Raw genomic sequence first — 15,533 nt, 5'->3', positions numbered from 1 at the left:
ATTTACCTGCTGAATCTTAAGCAGGCTCGTGCTATTTCAAAAAATGCCAACCAAAGTAATTTCTTGCAGTTATACTGCTGTCACCCACGATAACCTAACTCTATTTAATTTCATCATCTTCACCATTGGTTGAAAACAGAAGCAGGTAAATCTGACAATTAACATGGAACATGATTTCTCCCCGTCATACGTGTATTTTTATGTAATTTTGGATCACAACACAAACATACAAATGCATGTTACTGACAAAGAGCATTTACGGGACAACAGCAGGAGGGTAAGTGATAGAATAGACTCCCTCTCTTTAGACCCCTCAGGCAATCACAACAGATGTTTTTTAAGGTTCGATACATTTCCTTGTAAGTCTAAACTATCAGGTTTTTACTTGTTTTTCTCTGTGCAGACTCTTCGGAGAGAAACATTTCAGGACCAATGTCAAACACCTCTGTTCAGATGAGAGTTCGACATTAGTGAATGAGATGGGTTTTTACGACAATTGGCATTGGTTTCATGGTCATCATTAGAATTTTAATTCAAGAGTTTTATTGAATTCAAATTTGACCATCTGCCATGGTGGGACACGAACCTGGTCCCCAGAACGTGACCCAGATCTCTGGATTATAGTCCAGCCACAATACCACTACGCCACTGCGCCTCCCCTAGATGTCCCGAGACCTGTTTAGGCAGGAACAATCACAATACCCCTCATAGATTATATACCCCCAGGGGCTTGAGGAAACCCACGCAGACACGGGGAGAAAGTGAAAACTCCACACAGAGAGTCACCGAAGGCTGGAATCAAACCCGGGTCCCTGGCGCTGTGAGGCAGCAGTGCTAACCACTGTGAACCCGTGCCACCCTGGAAGGCTCTTTCTCTCTTACCCGCCTGGAATTCTCCCTCCTCCTTTCTTTCCGGTGTTTCTCTATCGTTCTCCCGGAATTCTCATTCCTCTTTCTCCATTCTTAGCTGTCTCTTATTTTCCTCTTTTTTGCTTGAAATTCGGGCTTTAGTTCCTGTTGCTCCAGCTGTATCTTTGCTGATGCTGCCCTGTCCGTTTCCAATTCCATACCCACCTGCTGTTCTTCCGCTTCTATTGGAATGTAACTGGTCAGAGGTTTAAGGATTTGGGTGTTTCCAGCTTTTGGCCAGAAATTCACTTCTAAATGTCCAGCTCCCCAGCTCCTCAATGGAAAAGGTTTTAAAAATATCCCAAGGCAATCTTTTCCGTGAAGGCACTATCCACATCTGTAGACAGGTTAACTATTCAGTTCTGTAACCCACAAGAAAACCTTAAGTAAGATTTAAAATATTTCCAGGAATCTATTTGATTTCCCGCTTCCAATTCCGCATTATCCATGAATCCAGAGAGAGGTGGAAGGTGGTGAAATGGCTCCCCACTCGTCCCACTCCCCCTTTGTTAACTGTTTAAGTGTTGTGTCTTTAAAAGGCTCACAGACAGGTTTTCTTTCAAGCTGGTAAAGAATATTGTATTTCTTCAATTGTCACTCACGCTGGCATTCAAAATTCACGCACCCACACATACGTCTCAATGAGAGCAGGTACAGCTAATTCCTTAACAATGTCCAGAAAAGCCAATTATACCCAGATCCTGTAGAGTGAGGGTCTGGATGGTTTCAGACCGAACTCAATGGCCTTTCCTGATTCTGCATCAAAATAACTCTAAGATGTTCCTGGACAATTTCCATCTTTACTTCTGCTGTCAGCAACAGTTGTGTTGATATTTAAAATACCGTCTGCAGTTTGTGACTGGTCAAAAAAACAGGCCGCGGACAAGTTTTCAGGAGAGCTGGAGAGAGAGAAACAGAGAGAGAGACAGAGAAAGAGAGACAAAGAGAGAAAGAGAGAGACAGACAGAGAGAGACAGAGACCGAGAGACAGAGATAGAGAAAGAGAGACAGAGAGAGCGAAAGAGAGACAGTGAGAGAGAGGGAGACAGAGACAGAGAGAGAGGCCAGAGCGAGAGAGACAGAGAGACAGACAGTGAGAGGGACAGAGAGAGAGAGAGAGAGAGAGAGAGACAGAGAGAGAGAGAGACAGGGACAGAGAGACAGAGATAGAGAAAGTAGGACAGAGTGAGACAGAGATAGAAAAAGAGAGACATAGAGAGAGAAAAAGAGAGACGAAGAGAGACACAGAGACAGAGAGACAGAGATAGAGAAGGAGAGACAGAGAGAGAGAAACAGAGACAGAGAGACAGAGACGGAGATAGAGAAAGAGAGACAGAGACAGAGAGAGACAGAGACAGGGAGATAGAGAGATAGAGACAGGCAAACAGAGATGCCAGAGCCAGAGAGACAGAGAGACAGACAGTGAGAGGGACAGAGAGAGAGAGAGAGAGACAGAGAGAAAGAGAGAGAGAGACACACACACAGTCAGACAGACAGAGAGAGAGACAGACAGAGAGAGAGACAGAGACACAGAGAGAGAAAGAGAGACACCTTATATGGTGGGTTCAACCCCTCAATAAATAAAGTCATTATGATACAAAACACGGCTCTAAACAATATAAGAAATATTGAAATGGTCAAACAGACTTACCTGTTGCAAGCAGAAGCTTTGCCATCTTGCAGCTGGTGTGTTGTGAGTGAGAATCAACTCTCCCTTTTATACACTGAGTTTATCATTATTGGTGAATAATTACATCTGGCAATAGCTTAATCACTGCAAAAAGATCAGTCACAATGGAAAAATAACCATTCTTATCTTATCTTCATCATATTATTTCAGCTCCCGTGAATCAGAACATTTCTCCTCTACAATGTCATCCAGATTGTCGACCTTCATTGCACTCGAAACGGGCCAGGAAATTGGTGGGGAGGATTGAGTGGCCCACGTCCTTCTCAGGTGGAGTCAGGAAGAGCTGGAAACCTCAAAGTTTCAGGTCCAGGTAGGTGCAGAGCTTCCTGTTGGCCAGTGTCATGTTGGGCTGGAGTCCAGTTGGTCAGTGTCATGTTGGGCTGGAGCTTCCTGTTGGTCAGAGTCATGTTGGGCTGGAGATTCCTGGTGGTCAGTGTCATGTTGGGCTGGAGTCCAGTTGGTCAGTGTCATGTTGGGCTGGAGCTTCCTGTTGGTCAGTGACATGTGATAGTGAGATGAGGAATAGGGAGAGAGAGCATTTAAACACGTGGCTACAGGGATGGTGCAGGCGGGAGGGTTTCAGATTTTTGGATAACTGGGGCTCTTTCTGGGGAAGGTGGGACCTCTACAGACAGGATGGTCTACATCTGAACCTGAGGGGCACAAATATCCTGGGGGGGAGATTTGTTAGTGCTCTTTGGGGGGGTTTAAACTAATGCAGCAGGGGCATGGGAACCTGGATTGTAGTTTTAGGGTAAGGGAGAATGAGAGTATAGAGGTCAGGAGCACAGATTTGACGTCGCAGGAGGGGGCCAGCGTTCAGGTAGGTGGTTTGAAGTGTGTCTACTTCAATGCCAGGAGTATACGAAACAAGGTAGGGGAACTGGCAGCGTGGGTTGGTACCTGGGACTTCGATGTTGTGGCCATTTCGGAGACATGGATAGAGCAGGGACAGGAATGGATGTTGCAGGTTCCGGGGTTTAGGTGTTTTAGTAAGCTCAGAGAAGGAGGCAAAAGAGGGGGAGGTGTGGCGCTGCTAGTCAAGAGCAGTATTACGGTGGCGGAGAGGATGCTAGATGGGGACTCTTCCGAGGTAGTATTGGCTGAAGTTAGAAACAGGAAAGGAGAGGTCACCCTGTTGGGAGTTTTTTATAGGCCTCCTAATAGTTCTAGGGATGTAGAGGAAAGGATGGCGAAGATGATTCTGGATATGAGCAAAAGTAACAGGGTAGTTATTATGGGAGACTTTAACTTTCCAAATATTGACTGGAAAATATATAGTTCGAGTACAATAGATGGGTCGTTTTTTGTACAGTGTGTGCAGGAGGGTTTCCTGAAACAATGTGTTGACAGGCCAACAAGAGGCGAGGCCACGTTGAATTTGGTTTTGGGTAATGAACCAGGCCAGGTGTTGGATTTGGAGGTAGGAGAGCACTTTGGGGACAGTGACCACAATTCGGTGACGTTTACGTTAATGATGGAAAGGGATAAGTATACCCCGCAGGGCAAGAGTTATAGCTGGGGGAAGGGCAATTATGATGCCATTAGACGTGACTTGGGGGGGATAAGGTGGAGAAGTAGGCTGCAAGTGTTGGGCACACTGGATAAGTGGGGCTTGTTCAAGGATCAGCTACTGCGTGTTCTTGATAAGTATGTACCGGTCAGACAGGGAGGAAGGCGTCGAGCGAGGGAACCGTGGTTTACCAAGGAAGTGGAATCTCTTGTTAAGAGGAAGAAGAAGGCCTATGTGAAGATGAAGTGTGAAGTTTCGGTTGGGGCGATGGATAGTTACAAGGTAGTGAGGAAGGATCTAAAGAGAGAGCTAAGACGAGCAAGGAGGGGACATGAGAAGTATTTGGCAGGAAGGATCAAGGAAAACCCAAAAGCTTTCTAAAGGTATGTCAGGAATAAGCGAATGACTAGGGAAAGAGTAGGACCAGTCAAGGACAGGGATGGGAAATTGTGTGTGGAGTCTGAAGAGATAGGCGAGATACTAAATGAATATTTTTCGTCAGTATTCACTCAGGAAAAAGATAATGTTGTGGAGGAGAATGCTGAGCCCCAGGCTAATAGAATAGATGGCATTGAGGTACGTAGGGAAGAGGTGTTGGCAATTCTGGACAGGCTGAAAATAGATAAGTCCCCGGGACCTGATGGGATTTATCCTAGGATTCTATGGGAGGCCAGGGAAGAGATTGCTGGACCTTTGGCTTTGATTTTTATGTCATCATTGGCTACAGGAATAGTGCCAGAGGACTGGAGGACAGCAAATGTGGTCCCTTTGTTCAAAAAGGGGAGCAGAGACAACCCCGGCAACTATAGACCGGTGAGCCTCACGTCTGTAGTGGGTAAAGTCTTGGAGGGGATTATAAGGGACAAGATTTATAATCATCTAGATAGGAATAATATGATCAGGGATAGTCAGCATGGCTTTGTGAAGGGTAGGTCATGCCTCACAAACCTTATTGAGTTCTTTGAGAAGGTGACTGAACAGGTAGACGAGGGTAGAGCAGTTGATGTGGTGTATATGGATTTCAGCAAAGCGTTTGATAAGGTTCCCCACGGTAGGCTATTGCAAAAAATACGGAGGCTGGGGATTGAGGGTGATTTAGAGATGTGGATCAGAAATTGGCTAGCTGAAAGAAGACAGAGGGTGGTGGTTGATGGGAAATGTTCAGAATGGAGTACAGTCACAAGTGGAGTACCACAAGGATCTGTTCTGGGGCCGTTGCTGTTTGTCATTTTTATCAATGACCTAGAGGAAGGCGCAGAAGGGTGGGTGAGTAAATTTGCAGACGATACTAAAGTCGGTGGTGTTGTCGATAGTGTGGAAGGATGTAGCAGGTTACAGAGGGATATAGATAAGCTGCAGAGCTGGGCTGAGAGGTGGAAAATGGAGTTTAATGTAGAGAAGTGTGAGGTGATTCACTTTGGAAGGAATAACAGGAATGCGGAATATTTGGCTAATGGTAAAGTTCTTGAAAGTGTGGATGAGCAGAGGGATCTAGGTGTCCATGTACATAGATCCCTGGAAGTTGCCACCCAGGTTGATAGGGTTGTGAAGAAGGCCTATGGAGTGTTGGCCTTTATTGGTAGAGGGATTGAGTTCCGGAGTCGGGAGGTCATGTTGCAGCTGTACAGAACTCTGGTACGGCCGCATTTGGAGTATTGCGTACAGTTCTGGTCACCGCATTATAGGAAGGACGTGGAGGCTTTGGAGCGGGTGCAGAGGAGATTTACCAGGATGTTGCCTGGTATGGAGGGAAAATCTTATGAGGAAAGGCTGACGGACTGGAGGTTGTTTTCGTTGGAGAGAAGAAGGTTAAGAGGAGACTTAATAGAGGCATACAAAATGATCAGGGGGTTGGATAGGGTGGACAGTGAGAGCCTTCTCCCGCGGATGGATATGGCTGGCACGAGGGGACATAACTTTAAACTGAGGGGTAATAGATATAGGACAGAGGTCAGAGGTAGGTTCTTTACGCAAAGAGTAGTGAGGCCGTGGAATGCCCTACCTGCTACAGTAGTGAACTCGCCAACATTGAGGGCATTTAAAAGTTTATTGGATAAACATATGGATGATAATGGCATAGTGTAGGTTAGATGGCTTTTGTTTCGGTGCAACATCGTGGGCCGAAGGGCCTGTACTGCGCTGTATTGTTCTATGTTCTATGTTCTATGTTCTATGTTGGGTTGGAGCCTCCTGTTGGTCAGTGTCATGTTGGGCTGGAGATTCCTGTTGGTCAGTGTCATGTTGGGCTGGAGCGTCCTGTTGGTCAGAGTCATGTTGGGCTGGAGATTCCTGTTGGTCAGTGTCATGTTGGGCTGGAGCTTCCTCTTGGTCAGTGTCATGTTGGGCTGGAGTCCAGTTGGTCAGTGTCATGTTGGGCTGGAGTCCAGTTGGTCAGTGTCATGTTGGGCTGGAGCTTCCTCTTGGTCAGTGTCATGTTGGACTGGAGATTCCTGTTGGTCAGTGTCATGTTGGACTGGAGATTCCTGTTGGTCAGTGTCATGTTGGGCTGGAGTCCAATTGGTCAGTGTCATGTTGGGCTGGGGCTTCCTGTTGGTCAGTGTCATGTTGGGCTGGGACTTCCTGTTGGTCAGTGTCATGTTGGACTGGGGATTCATGTTGGTCAGTGTCATGTTGGGCTGGGACTTCCTGTTGGTCAGTGTCATGTTGGGCTGGGGCTTCCTGTTGGTCAGTGTCATGTTGGGCTGGGACTTCCTGTTGGTCAGTGTCATGTTGGACTGGGGATTCATGTTGGTCAGTGTCATGTTGGGCTGGGACTTCCTGTTGGTCAGTGTCATGTTGGACTGGGGATTCATGTTGGTCAGTGTCATGTTGGGCTGGGACTTCCTGTTGGGCAGTGTCATGTTGGACTGGGGATTCATGTTGGTCAGTGTCATGTTGGGCTGGGACTTCCTGTTGGTCAGTGTCATGTTGGGCTGGAGCTTCCTGTTGGTCAGTGTCATGTTGGACTGGAGTCCAGTTGGTCAGTGTCATGTTGGGCTGGAGCTTCCTGTTGGTCAGTGTTATGTTGGGCTGGAGCTGAGTTTTGCACTGAGTGCTGAATTTGGTGCTTTTTGAGTGCGATAGTGAGAGTTTGGTGACCGAGGGAGTGCTGAATTTGGTGCTTTTTGAGTGCGATAGTGAGAGTTTGGTGACCGAGGGAGTTAGGGGAGGAGGGAGTAAGGTGCTCCTTTCATTTTGTTTCCGACATTTCCGCAAAGAGTGCGAAGAGAGCCAGGAGTTTACAGGAAGTGTAGCTGACTGGGAGCAGAGTCGGAGGGCGGAGATCTAGTTAGTCCACACAGCAGCTATATTCTGTAAGGTAAGAGGGGATGGAGGCTAGGCCAGTTACATGCTCCTCCTGTAGGATGTGGGTGGTGAGGGATACCACCGGTGTCCCCACTGACTATACCTGCGGGAAGTGCACCCAACTTCAGCTCCTCAAAGACCGTGTTAGGGAACTGGAGCTGAAGCTGGATGAACTTCGGATCATCCGGGAGGCAGAGGGGGTGATTGAGAAGAGTTACAGGGAGGTAACCACACCCAAGGTACAGGACAAGAATAGCTGGGTTACAGTCAGGGGGAAAAAAACAAACAGGCAGACAGTGCAGGGATCCCTCGTGGCCGTTCCCCTTCAAAACAAGTATACCGTTTTGGGTGCTGTTGGGGGGGATGACCTACCGGGGGAAGGCCCTAGCGGCCAGGTCTCTGGCACTGAGTCTGGCTCTGGGGCTCAGAAGGGAAGGGGGGAGAATAGAAAAGCAATAGTTGTAGGAGATTCAATGTTTAGGGGAATAGATAGGAGATTCTGTGGTCGCGAGCGAGACTCCCGGAAGGTATGTTGCCTCCCGGGTGCCAGGGCCAGGGATGTCTCGGATCGTGTCTTCAGGATCCTTAAGGGGGAGGGGGAGCAGCCAGAAGTCGTGGTGCACATTGGTACCAACGACATAGGTAGGAAAAGGGCTGTGGAGGTAATAAACAAGTTTAGCGAGTTAGGCTGGAAGTTGAAAGCCAGGACAGACAGAGTTGTCATCTCTGGTTTGTTGCCGGTGCCACGTGATAGCGAGGCTAGGAATAGGGAGAGAGTGCAGTTGAACACGTGGCTGCAGGAATGGTGTAGGAGGGAGGGCTTCAGGTATTTGGATAATTGGAGCGCATTCTGGGGAAGGTGGGACCTGTACAAGCAGGACGGGTTGCATTTGAACCAGAGGGGCACCAATATCCTGGGAGGGAGGTTTGCTAGTACTCTTCGGGAGGGTTTAAACTAATTTGGCAGGGGAATGGGAACCGGATTTGTAGTCCAGCAACTAAGGTAGCCGATATTCAGGACGCCAAAGCTTGTAATGAGGCAGTGGGGAAGGGAACACTGACAAAGGAGAGTATTTGCAGGCACGGAGATGGGTTGAAGTGTGTATACTTCAACGCAAGAAGCATCAGGAATAAGGTGGGTGAACTTAAGGCATGGATCGGTACTTGGGACTACGATGTGGTGGCCATCACGGAAACTTGGATAGAAGAGGGGCAGATATGGTTGTTGGAGGTCCCTGGTTATAGATGTTTCAATAAGATTAGGGAGGGTGGTAAAAGAGGTGGGGGGGTGGCATTATTAATTAGAGATAGTATAACAGCTGCAGAAAGGCAGTTTGAGGAGTATCACCCTATTGAGGTAGTATGGGTTGAAGTCAGAAATAGGAAAGGAGCAGTCACCTTGTTAGGAGTTTTCTATAGGCCCCCCAATAGTAGCAGAGATGTGGAGGAACAGATTGGGAAACAGATTTTGGAAAGGTGCAGAAGTCATAGGGTAGTAGTCATGGGCGACTTTAACTTCCCAAATATTGAGTGGAAACTCTTTAGATCAAATAGTTTGGATGGGGTGGTGTTTGTGCAGTGTGTCCAGGAAGCTTTTCTAACACAGTATGTAGATTGTCCAACCAGAGGAGGGGCAATATTGGATTTAGTACTGGGTAATGAACCAGGGCAAGTGATAGATTTGTTAGTGGGGGAGCATTTTGGAGATAGTGACCACAATTCTGTGACTTTCACTTTAGTAATGGAGAGGGATAGGTACGTGCAACAGGGCAAGGTTTACAATTGGGGGAAGGGTAAATACGATGTTGTCAGACAAGAATTGAAGTGCATAAGTTGGGAACATAGGCTGGCAGGGAAGGACACAAGTGAAATGTGGAACTTGTTCAAGGAACAGGTGCTACGTGTCCTTGGTATGTATGTCCCTGTCAGGCAGGGAAGAGATGGTCGAGTGAGGGAACCATGGTTGACAAGAGAGGTTGAATGTCTTGTTAAGAGGAAAAAGGTGACTTATGTAAGGCTGAGGAAACAAGGTTCAGACAGGGCATTGGAGGGATACAAGATAGCCAGGAGGGAACTGAAGAAAGGGATTAGGAGAGCTAAGAGAGGGCATGAACAATCTTTGGCGGGTAGGGTCAAGGAAAACCCCAAGGCCTTTTACACATATGTGAGAAATATGAGAATGACTACAGCAAGGGTAGGTCCGATCAAGGACAGTAGCGGGAGATTGTGTATTGAGTCTGAAGAGATAGGAGAGGTCTTGAACGAGTACTTTTCTTCTGAATTTACAAATGAGAGGGGCGATATTGTTGGAGAGGACAGTGTGAAACAGATTGGTAAGCTCGAGGAAATACTTGTTAGGAAGGAAGATGTGTTGGGCATTTTGAAAAACTTGAGGATAGACAAGTCCCCCGGGCCTGACGGGATATATCCAAGGATTCTATGGGAAGCAAGAGATGAAATTGCAGAGCCGTTGGCAATTATCTTTTCGTCCTCACTGTCAACAGGGGTGGTACCAGGGGATTGGAGAGTGGCGAATGTCGTGCCCCTGTTCAAAAAAGGAACTAGGGATAACCCTGGGAATTACAGGCCAGTTAGTCTTGCTTCGGTGGTAGGCACAGTAATGGAAAGGGTACTGAAGGATAGGATTTCTGAGCATCTGGAAAGACACTGCTTGATTAGGGATAGTCAGCACGGATTTGTGAGGGGTAGGTCTTGCCTTCCAAATCTTATTGAATTCTTTGAGGAGGTGACCAAGTATGTGGATGAAGGTAAAGCAGTGGATGTAGTGTACATGGATTTTAGTAAGGCATTTGATAAAGTTCCCCATGGTAGGCTTCTGCACAAAGTAAGGAAGCATGGGATAGTGGGAAATTTGGCCAGTTGGATAACGAACTGGCTAACCGATAGAAGTCAGAGAGTGGTGGTGGATGGCAAATATTCAGCCTGGATCCCAGTTACCAGTGGTGTACCGCAGGGATCAGTTCTGGGTCCTCTGCTGTTTGTGATTTTCATTAATGACTTGGATGAGGGAGTTGAAGGGTGGGTCAGTAAATTTGCAGACGATACGAAGATTGGTGGAGTTGTGGATAGTAAGGAGGGCTGTTGTCGGCTGCAAAGAGACATAGATAGGATGCAGAGCTGGGCTGAGAAGTGGCAGATGGAGTTTAACCCTGAAAAGTGTGAGGTTGTCCATTTTGGAAGGACAAATATGAATGCGGAATACAGGGTTAACGGTAGAGTTCTTGGCATTGTGGAGGAGCAGAGAGACCTTGGGGTCTATGTTCATACATCTTTGAAAGTTGCCACTCAAGTGGATAGATCTGTGAAGAAGGCCTATGGTGTGCTCGCGTTCATTAACAGAGGGACTGAATTTAAGAGCCATGAGGTAATGATGCAGCTGTACAAAACTTTGGTAAGGCCACATTTGGAGTACTGTGTACAGTTCTGGTTGCCTCATTTTAGGAAGGATGTGGAAGCTCTGGAAAAGGTGCAAAGAAGATTTACCAGGATGTTGCCTGGAATGGAGAGTAGGTCTTACGAGGAAAGGTTGAGGGTGCTAGGCCTTTTCTCATTAGAGCGGAGAAGGATGAGGGGCGACTTGATAGAGGTTTATAAGATGATCAGGGGAATAGATAGAGTAGACAGTCAGAGACTTTTTCCCCAGGTGGAACACACCATTACAAGGGGACATAAATTTAAGGTGAAAGGTGGAAGATATAGGAGGGATATCAGAGGTAGGTTCTTTACCCACAGAGTAGTGGGGGCATGGAATGCACTGCCTGTGGAAGTAGTTGAGTCGGAAACATTAGGAACCTCAAGCAGCTGTTGGATAGGTACATGGATTACGGGAAAATGATATAGTGTAGATTTATTTGTTCTTAAGGGCAGCACGGTAGCATTGTGGATAGCACAATTGCTTCACAGATCCATGGTCCCAGGTTCGATTCCAGCTTGGGTCATTGTCTGTGCGGAGTCTGCACGTCCTCCCCGTGTCTGCGTGGGTTTCCTCCGGGTGCTCCGGTTTCCTCCCACAGTCCAAAGATGTGCGGGTTAGGTGAATTGGCCAATGATAAATTGCCCTTAATGTCCAAATTGCCCTTGGTGTTGGGTGGAGGTGTTGAGTTTGGGTAGGGTGCTCTTTCCAAGAGCTGGTGCAGACTCAAAGGGCCGAATGGCCTCCTTCTGCACTGTAAATTCAATGATAATCTATGATTAATCTAGGACAAAGGTTCGGCACAACATCGTGGGCCGAAGGGCCTGTTCTGTGCTGTATTTTCTATGTTCTATGTTCTATGTTCCTGTTGGTCAGTGTCATGTTGGGCTGGAGTCCAGTTGGTCAATGTCATGTTGGACTGGTGCTTCCTGTGGGTCAGTGTCATGTTGGGCTGGAGTCCAGTTGGTCAGTGTCATGTTGGGCTGGAGTCTCCTGTTGGTCAGTGTCATGTTGGGCTGGAGTCCAGTTGGTCAGTGTCATGTTGGGCTGGAGCTTCCTGTTGGTCAGTGTCATGTTGGGCTGGAGATTCCTGTTGGTCAGTGTCATGTTGGGCTGGAGTCCAGTTGGTCAGTGTCCTGTTGGGCTGGAGCTTCCTGTTGGTCAGTGTCATGTTGGACTGGAGATTCCTGTTGGTCAGTATCATGTTGGACTGGAGTCCAATTGGTCAGTGTCATGTTGGGGTGGAGTCCAGTTGGTCAGTGTCCTGTTGGGCTGGAGTCCAGTTGGTCAGTGTCATGTTGGGCTGGAGCTTCCTGTGGGTCAGTGTCATGTTGGGCTGGAGTCCAGTTGGTCAGAGTCATGTTGGGGTGGAGTCCAGTTGGTCAGTGTCATGTTGGGCTGGAGTCCAGCTGGTCAGAGTCATGTTGGGCTGGTGTCCAGTTGGTCAGAGTCATGTTGGGGTGGAGTCCAGTTGGTCAGAGTCATGTTGGGCTGTGTGACGACCGCACAGGGTGAGTGAACTGCTGAGAAATTTGAAGGTTAAAAACTGATCCTGTAAAACAGGCAGAACTCTAATTTAAATCCAGTATCTCGGCCTTTCAATGAGCTTCTGATATCAGCATAAACATTTTAACCAATTTAGCAAAGGCTGCCCTTTCTACCAGAACGCTGGAGATTGGGGAGGGACAGCGACAGAGTGGTGATGTCACGGAACCAGTAATCCGGAGGCTAAACTAATGCTCTGGGACATGGATTGAAATCCCACCACAGTCACTGCTTCCATTTAAATTTAATCAATCAATCTGCAATGTAAACATAGCTTCAGCAATGGTCACCATGAAACTATTATTATATAAAAGCAAATTACTGCGGATGCTGGAATCTGAAACCAAAGAGAAAATGCTGGAAAATCTCAGCAGGTCTGGCAGCATCTGTCGGGAGAGAAAAGAGCTAACGTTTCGAGTTCAGATGTCAAAGTTATAAGACAGAGAAAGTGGGATATATTTATACTGTGGAGTCAGAATGAAAGATGAGTCATAGCCACAGAAACCCTGGGAAACGGGGTGCTAATAGCCACAGAAACCATTATTATTGCTGGTTGTAAAAACCCATCAGGTTCACGAATGTGCTCCACGCCCCCGTGAGACTCCAACCCTCTCAGCCCAGATTCACGCCACGTGGATTGGTGCAAGTGTTTCCCAGTGTGGTCCTGATGAGGTGTGTTACAGGAACAATAATATATATATTAATAAAAAGATGTCATAGGTTAAAGGCAGCACATGGGATGTGGGAAAACCCGGTCGGCAAAGGGTTAAATTGTTGGGTCATCCAGAAATCTTAAGAAAACCTGCACTCAGGATAATTTAATCATCTCACGCGACAATAAAGGGAACCCACGTCACAAGTCTATGGCCCCAGCTTGTCTGCAGGAGATTCATTGTTCTACCCAGAACAGGAATCACAAAACCCATTAACGCCTCAGCAAGGACGAACAGCATTATTTCAGGTGGAGGAAAACGTTCTGGCAACTTTTAAAACCCAGGGCGAAATTCTCCCGAAACGGCGCGATGTCCGCCGACTGGCGCCCAAAACGGCGCCAATCAGACGGGCATCGCGCCGCCCCAAATGTGCGGAATGCTTTGGGGGCCGAGTCCCAACATTGAGGGGCTAGGCCGACGCCGGAGGAATTTCCGCCCCGCCAGCTGGCGTGGAAATGACATCTCGGGGCGGCGCATGCGCGGGAGCGTCAGCGGCCGCTGACAGTTTCCCACGCATGCGCAGTGGAGGGAGTCTCTTCCGCCTCCGCCATGGTGGAGACCGTGGCGGAGGCAGAAGGGAAAGTGTGCCCCCACGGCACAGGCCCGCCCGCGGATCGGGGGGCACCCCCCGGGGCCAGATCGCCCCGCGCCCCCCCCCCCAGGACCCCGGAGCCCGCCCACGCCGCCTTGTCCCGCCGTTCAAAAGGTGGTTTAATCCACGCCGGCGGGACAGGCAATTTATCGGCGGGACTTCGGCCCATCCGGGCCGGAGAATCCAGCGGGGGGGCCTGCCAACCGGCGCGGCCCGATTCCTGCCCCTGCCGAATATCCGGTGCCGGAGACTTCGGCAACCGGCGGGGGCGGGATTCACGCCAGCCCCCGGCGATTCTCCAACCCGGCGGGGTTCTTAGAATGACGCCCCCAGTGTGTGAGTAAATAGGTTTCCCATTAAGGGGGCTCAGGAGACATCTCTACTGATCAGATTGTATTGTATGAAATTGATCGATGACGTCAATGCTTATCTGTAACTGTGGAGAGAACTTGAAATACATATGCATGAAAATCCCTGGGCGCGATTCTCCGCTCCCGCGACTAAGTGCCCACGCCGTCGTGAACGCCGTCGAGTTTCAGGACGGCGCAAAACGGCCCCGATCGCGATCGATTCACGGCCCGAAAATGGGCTAGGAGGGGGGTCGCGAGGAACTCGGGGGGCATGGCGCGAAAGCAGCACCGTAAGCGGGCGACGCCCAAATAACGCGGCGCTGCGCCATAAATGGCGCGATCCGCGCACGGAAGGACCCAGCAGGAGGAGAAGGAGGAGAGGTGGCTGAGCCCCGACGAGCCGCAGCGAGGTTCCGGGACACGGACCTGGACACCCTCCTCGATGAGGTTGAAAGCCGAAGGGCCACCCTCTGCCCAAGACGTGGGCATCGCCAGCCGTCCAGCACGGTGAGGCGCGGTTGGCGTGAAGTTGGCACCGCTGTGGGTGCTGTGGGGCAGACCCCCGGTCCGGGGAGCAGTGTCGGAAGAAGCTGCCCGACCTCACTCGGGCTGCCAGGGTAAGTGCCATGAGGATGCCCCCGGGTCACAACCAACCCCACCCCTGGGCACGAGGGGGGGGAAGTGGGGTGGGGGGTGGGGGGGGGTTCAGGGTACACAACGTTGTACTCGACCCACATAAGCACCGGGACCCCCCCTGGATAGATGCCATGGCGTGGCTCCAACTGTCTCCCCACCCTGCATCAATATAGTTTATATCTGCACGCCCTGATGATACCCGCCTAATTATGATGCTTTATCCAATCCCCGCCCCCCCCCAGGACAAGACAGCTCACAACCAACGTGAGTGTATGAGAACCGGAGGGGGTTCTCCTGTGCTGCACCCCCTAAATGTTCACGAGCAGAGGGCCCTGGACCTCGCTGGGGGATCCGCCACCCGGGAGGTCGCGACATGCCAGGTGGGAGGCGCAGAATCAAGTGAGACAACCCTGCATGTCCTCACCACCACCCTCCCCCCCCAACCCATCATCGCCCCCCTCACATTGGCCACTGCACCCTCGATCCCCTCCCCCCTCACACTCATGCCACTGCACCCCCAATCCCCCCCCTCACACACTAACCCGACCACCACCATACACCCGGCCCAGCGTGTCTAACGAACCCCGTATCGTTGTGTTCCCCAGGGCCAGCCGCCAAACGTCCAGGGTCATCTCGGCCAAGACAAAGCCGACCATCTCCAACCTCAAGCGCACCCAGGGACGCACGCCAGAGGGTGGCAGTCGGTCAGACAGGAGGGCCATCCTCTCAGTCTGGGTTGCTGGACGGGGACGCACATACGACGGACGGAGACAATACTGAGGGGCACAGGACGGACAGTGACAATGATGCACAGAGAACGGCCACACAGTCCATGGATTCACCTGG

The sequence above is a fragment of the Scyliorhinus torazame genome, chromosome 17 (assembly GCF_047496885.1).
Source record: "Scyliorhinus torazame isolate Kashiwa2021f chromosome 17, sScyTor2.1, whole genome shotgun sequence".
NCBI lineage: Eukaryota > Metazoa > Chordata > Chondrichthyes > Carcharhiniformes > Scyliorhinidae > Scyliorhinus > Scyliorhinus torazame.
This window is presented reverse-complemented; position numbering follows the sequence as displayed.